Source organism: Echinops telfairi, unplaced genomic scaffold (assembly GCF_000313985.2).
Source record: "Echinops telfairi isolate 266 unplaced genomic scaffold, ASM31398v2 ScPeMD7_4225;HRSCAF=4972, whole genome shotgun sequence".
In the NCBI taxonomy this organism is placed as follows: domain Eukaryota; kingdom Metazoa; phylum Chordata; class Mammalia; order Afrosoricida; family Tenrecidae; genus Echinops; species Echinops telfairi.
This window is the reverse complement of record NW_022108124.1, coordinates 16,107,062-16,113,664: the sequence shown is the minus strand read 5'-3', so window position 1 is coordinate 16,113,664 and position 6,603 is coordinate 16,107,062. Positions and strand designations below refer to the sequence as shown.

Below are 6,603 nucleotides of genomic sequence, written 5' to 3'. Positions count from 1 at the left end.
CTATAGTCAATACCCTACAGGACAGGGTGGCACTCGATATCCTATAGGACATGCCCTATAATCAATACCCTACAGGACAGGGTGGCGCTCGATATCCTATAGGACATGCCCTATAGTCAATACCCTACAGGACAGGGTGGCACTTGAGATCCTATAGGACATGCCCTATAGTCAATACCCTACAAGACAGGGTGGCACTCTATATCCTATAGGACATACCCTATAGTCAATACCCTACACAACAGGGTAGCACTCAATATCCTACAGGACATACCCTATAGTCAAGACCCTACAGGACAGGGTAGCACTCGATATCCTATAGGGTATGCCCTATAATCAAGACCCTACAGGACAGGGTAGCACTCGATATCCTATAGGACATACCCTATAGTCAATACCCTATAGGACGGGGTAGCACTCAATATCCTATAGTACATACCCTATAGTCAATACCCTACAGGACAGGGTAGCGCTGCCCCTGGGCGTTTCCAAGCCTATAACTACCTCCTGACAGGCATGGTTTCAAACTGGTGCCCTTAAGGTTAGCAGCCAAACACATGACTACACCACCAGCGCTCCTCATGAGGAACACACACACATACATATATGCATACATTCACATGTGTTCTATATAAAATCCCCGGCTGGCCCAAGCAAGTCACCAGGCTAGGCTCTAAGAAAGCAGGCCTTTCTGAGGCCCTGCTCAGCCCTGGCTGAGAATTTTGACAGACTACGGGTGACCTGGTCCCAACTCAGCCTGAAATCCCACCCCTATCTCTCCCCACGGGTCATGTGCCTCTTCTGAGTCTGCACAACCAGGGGGAGGCGACCGAATTCCCCTGGCTCTGCCCGTCAGCCATTCCATCATGCCACTTCCCAGCCACCAGCCCCGGATGCAGAGCAAGGCAAGAGGAGCCCCTGCGGTCTTGTCTCCCTTCGGGCCACACTACAGAGAAAACAAACCGCAGACAGGCCAGCCGGCACTTACCGCAGGGGTGCGGAGGAGCATGTTTGCCTTGGCAGTGTCCCACCCGAGGCCAGGCCTGCGGGGACTGCCCAAAGGGGAAGACCAAGGCCATGTGCAGAGGTGGGCTTCTGAAGCCACTCGGAGACGAAGGGCAGCCGCCAGGGCAGTCCGTCAGTCCCGAGCCACCACTCTGCCCGGCCAGCTGTCCTCAGCAGTTTCCCAACTTTGCTTGTTGGGGCAAATGCTAAGACTGTGAGCTGCCCTGGAATCACACTGCTTTACGTAACTCCCAGTGGCCCGGGCACCTCTTGGCTCCGTGTGTCAAACCACCCCGGGCAGAAAAGGACGCACCCCAAAATGTGATACCCTGACGCTGGGGAGCAGCCGCGGGGGTTGGGGTGGTGGTGCAGGGTGTTGGCTTTTGCCTAAAAAGCGAGACAGAACAACCAGTGTGCTGTTCCTCTGGGTGCTTCTTCCTGGGCACTGGGGGCGGGGCGTGCTGGCCAGGGGCCTGGAGCCAAGTCTGGGGCTGCCCTTTCTAATGCCACCGCCACATTCCGGGGACGCCCCCGGAGTTCTTGCCCAGCACTTGTTCATTTTGCATCTTCCTCTCAGTGATGCCACCCCCATAAAACTTATCTCAATGACCCCCTTAAAACTTTCACCCAAGCTTGTGCTGCCAAGGCCGGCTGCACACATTGTGGACTTCCCTGGGCCTGTGTTTAGCTTCCTGTCTCCCCAGCTGCAGCCAGAGGGGAAGCCTGGGGGGGGGGCGGCGAGTGGGGGGGCGGAGGGGCCCGGGCGGCACACCGGGCGGGGTTCTGCTGGTCCCATCCAAGTGGCTACATTCCCCAGGATCTGCCTGGTAGGCACGCACGTCTTTGCCCCGTTCAGAAAAGAAAAACAACCTGGACTAGGCTGGCTGTCTCCTGGAGTTTGTCTAGCACACAGGCCAGCTGGACTCCCAGGGATCAAGGGAAGGAGCAGTTGAGACACTGCTCCCCCTCCCCCGAAGCCCTCCAGGAGCTCCCAGGCCCCCTCGTCCCCTTCTGAAGCTTGGCCAGGCACCACTAACAACGGCTATACAATCACTCTTCCGGCTCCTGGGCTCGATGGGATTCGCAGGCCAAGCAGCAGAGGACTCTGCTCTGGGCCGCACAGCCCTGGACACATGGGCCTCAGTCCAGATGTGGCCCCTTCTGTGATGGGGCTATCTGCCCCGTACTTCATGGGGGTGGGCACATGGCAATACTGAACCAACATCATTCATTCATTCATCGCAGATCACTGAGCACCGACTGGCCACCTTGCCGGTGCCCGTCTCCTCCCTGGGACTCACTTGGTGCCGCCCAGTCCTCAGTCCTCGTCCTTCAGGAGTTTAAGTCCTACTCCAAGGGTGACAAGGAGCAGCCATGTGGCAGCTCAGAGGCCAGTAAGTCTATGGGGAAGAATCAAAGTAGGAAAGAGAGTGGGGACAGGTGGCACAGGGACCCCCCTGGTGCATGGGTGGGCAGGTCACCAAGGTCTCCAATGAAATGCCATTTGGACAAAAGGAAGACCAGGTGTGGATACATTGGGAAAGGTAAGGCTGGTCAGGAACCAAGGCCCGGCGGCAGGAAGCTCCTAACACACTCAAGGAGGAGGAGGAGGCTGGTGTGTCATCAGCCAGGCTGATGTCTGGCAGCAAGGAGTGGCAGGAGGCAGGCCAGAGGGGCAGGGACCTCATCATATAGACCCTCACAGGCACCGCAAGGTGAGAGCCCACTGGCAGTTTGGAGCAGAGGAATAAAACCATCTGACGCTGTACTTTCCAACGCCACGCTCATCAAATTAACAAGAGCAACTTGAAAAGCCGGCTGGGAAGCTTGGGGCCAGTGAGTATTCACGTCCATCAGGGAGGAACGACTCAGAAAAGCTGCCTGCCCGACTTCAAGAGTGAAATCACAGTCGCTCAACTGAGTGTCGAGATCACAGCAGCGGGTGCATACATGGCAGGCGCTGCGAATGCCTCCAGGGGGTTGGGGCCTGGGTGAGCGGAAGAAAGCGCCACCTAAAGGCAGAGAGAGGACCTGAGTAGCAGAGGGAGGTAGAGTTGGGGAGTTCTACCTCTTCAAGGTGCCTCTGAGGCAACTAGGGGAAAGCGGGTCTGCAGAGGCGAGATTCAGAATGAGGGCAGAAAGTTACCGATGGGTTTTTAAAAGCCTGGATCCCAAACAAGACCATGAAGGAAGAGTGTGTGTGAAGGTGCTGGGAATTCCTGGGTCCAATTCCCACCCTGCAGGAGGACCTGGATCCGGTGCCTGGTCGGTGCACCTTGTGCATGTGTTCCTGTGCCAGGCAGGTTTCAGAGTAACTTCAGGACTAAGACAGGCGGTTAGAAAAGCCCTCTGGAAAGTCAGCCAAGGAAACCCCATTGGACCACAATATGCCATCCCTTGGGCGGCCAAGCACCAGGCAGGGGAGGGGCCCAGTGTGCATGGGGCGGAGATGGGCCAGGATGGTCTCACAGCCGGCTAACAACAACAGGATAGAGGGCTGGCTCAGGGATTGAGGGCAGAACACATGGCAGCCCGCCCCCTCCCCCCCCCACCCCCCACCCCCGCGCGCGGGGCGCAGGGAGAGCATAGGTTTTCCCTGAAGCCATGTGAGGGGCGTGTTTCCAGGAGCAGAGAGTGGCCAACAATGCCGATCACAGCTGAAAAGTCAAGTCAGAGCAGGATGGAGGATGATCAGCCTACGGGTTTATCGGGCTTGCCAGAGGGCAGAGCTTGGGCAGGGCAGGGCAGGGGAGCGGCCAGGCCTGCCTGCGGCTGGCTCAGGGGAGGACTGGAGAAGAGAAACTAAGAGTCAGCAAACACACCCAAGGCCCTCAAAGACTTTTTCTGCTAGAAAGAGCCCAGGCACCGGGCATTAGCCTGTGGGAAGAGGGGGGCCCCCGGGAAGGGAAAAATCATGGCATGCTTTTGTGCTAAAAGAAGGGAATCCAGGACAGATAAACTCCCTCAGGAACAATAATGGGAGTAGCAATACCAGGAGAGTAGGGGGAAGGTTGGGTGAGAAAGGGGAAACCGATCATAATGAGCAACTGATAACCACCCTGTCGCCACCAGGGGGCTGAACAACAGAAACATGGGTGAACGGAGACAGTGGTTGGTGTAAGATTTGTAAATTATCAAGGATTCCGTGAGGGAGGGAAGGGAGGGAGAGAGGGAGGGGGAAATGAGAAGCTGATACCAAAGACTCAAGTGGAAAGAAAATGTTTTGAAAAGGATGATGATGGCAACCTATGTACTAATATATTTGACACAATGGATGTATGGACTGTTGTAAGAGCTGTAAGAGCCCCCAGGAAAATGATTTTAAAGAAGAAGAAGTGGCTCCTTGTGAGAGAAGAAATAGGGAGGTCCTAGTGGCGGGAGAGGAAACTGGGGATTCAGTAGAGAAAAGCATCCTGCCAGCTGGGGCCACGTCCTTCGGGGATCAGGTCAGCGGGGAGCAGGGCTGAGCTCTGCGGAGAGGAAGGCATGTAGGTCACTCAAGGGAAGGGGGGCGGGGGAATCCCTGACTATCTTTGGGCCCCTCTGAACCCAAGCCTCTGTCGACACACAGGAGAGAGAACAATGAGAAGCGACCGGGAGCAAACCTGCGTATTAAAAACGGCCAAGAGACACACTACACAAAGGCAAAGACAGAAGACAGACATCAGAAATACCGCAGACTTCCCCATCTGCCGAGACGGCCCCCTTGGAAACCCAACGGGCAGTGCTATTCCTGCAAGGCCGCAATGAGTTGTCATGTATGAGTTTGTTGATTTGTTTATATTCTACTCTCGATAGCTTTGCAAGAACCTCCTGCACTGTTTCCCACCAGAGCCCTCTCGAGGGAGGGCCAGCTCCAAGCACTTGTCTGGTGTCCCCAGTTCCAGGGACACTGTGACTGTCCCAGCTCTTCTAACAAGCAGGGCCCCGTGCGCTCCTTGGTTTGCACACGGCAGCACCGGGGCTCCCGGTCCCTGTGTTCCATACACAGTGACGTCATGGGCCCTGTCTGTGATCTCAGGTGCAAGTCTGAGAAACACAGCCTCTGAGGTGGGGCACGATGCCGGAATGAACACACAGGGTCTGCCCTGCACCGCACAGGGTACCGTCTTAGGCTTCATACTCTGTGCGCTGCTGCCATCAGCCCCTCTTGCACCAAGCCAAACTCGCTGCCACCGAGGCAAACTCACTGCCACTCAGAGGGACCCTACAGGACAGGAGAGAACTGGCCCTGTGGGTCTCTGAGACAGTAACGGTTGACGGTTCCTGCTACCCGTCAGGAACCTGAGGCTCCGATGGAAGCAAGCCTTACACAAGTCCCACAATGACTCTGGATGCCAGTTCTTTCAGCCCCCTAGACCAGACACTTGGCACTCTGGGGCACCCCCCACCCACTCCAGTCCCTGCTCATGCAGCTGCCTCCCCCATCCCTTTCCCTCCCTGCCGGCAGGCAAAGGCCTCCTTACCAGTAATGGTGCAGGCATCCCGGTACCCTGTGTAGCTGGGAGCATCTTCCACAGCCTCACTTACATACTGCTCCTCGGGGAGGCCCGGGCTGCAGGCTAGGACCGCATGGTGGCACACCTCTGAAGGGCTCACGGGGCTGGCCGAAGTGTCGTCGTGCAGAGCTGTGGCGTCCAGCTTGGCAGGTTTCACGGGGAGGTGCCCACTGCCATCGGAGGCCCCGCTGCCAGGGTCTGGGGCAGCCGGGCAGATGGCTCCCGGGGGCTCTGGTGCACGGCAGGGGCTCCTTACGGGAAATCTGCAGGATAATCCAGAGGAAGGGGCACAGTCACTGAGAGACTCTGAAGACACCCCGTCTTCAGAGAACACGGGCGCACAGGGCGGCACGTGGGTCTGGGTGACAAGCTAGGGGGGAATCACCTGCTTCCAGCCCACGCATCCCCCCATCAGATGTGCACCCGGACAAACGGGCCCAGGAGCAGCTCAATCCACTTATCAGGTCATGAAATGGGCCAAACCACGGGGCGCATAGCCTCACGGACCACCAGAAGCTGCCTGGAAACCAACTGCATCCCGTGGGCCCCTGGTCCAAGCCGGCTGGGATGAGGATGCTCGACACACACAGTGTGTGCGTTTGCATCCGACAGCGTGCACCTCTCCGAAGCACCTCTACAGGCGTTCCTCTCGATGGGCGCTCGAGTCAATGCTGACTCACAGTGACCCCGCGTCCTGGGCCATCATCTTTGGGTTCTAACTGCCAATCTTCCAGCTGGCAGCCAAAATCGGTCACCACGGCACCCCAGGGTTCCCTGGGGTCCTTCATCTGGGCTGTACACACAGCGAGGCAGCATGCTAGCTCTCAGCGGCGCCCTGCAGGGTGGGATGTTGCTCTTCAATGATTTGCACCACGACACACACTCATCTCTCTGGGAACTCAAAGGCATGCCGCTAGCCAGAGCAGCAGCGAGCGGAGAGGGGACGCCTCTGAGACTTGGAAGAACAACTAGAGAGCCTCTTCTCAAGACATTCAGCCAGTCACAGGCCCCTAAGAAGCACAGCCAGCAGCCTAAGACCCTTGGGACTAGCAGATCAAACTCTTGCTAGGGACAGCACCTGCAACACCAGCCTCAACCA

At 57.2% G+C, this 6,603-nt stretch overlaps 1 protein-coding gene across 3 annotated transcripts in view; it reads right to left on the bottom strand.

The window, feature by feature from the left end:
• Window positions 1-5,762, bottom strand: part of TRAK1 (trafficking kinesin protein 1) — a 153,500-nt gene extending 147,738 nt beyond the window's left edge. For all 3 annotated transcript variants that reach the window (XM_045295059.1, XM_030886952.2, XM_030886953.2), the window contains exon 1: window positions 5,472-5,762. The gene's annotated coding sequence lies outside the window, so the exon portion shown is untranslated. The remainder of the gene's footprint in view (window positions 1-5,471) is intronic.
• Window positions 5,763-6,603: the final 841 nt, after the last annotated feature.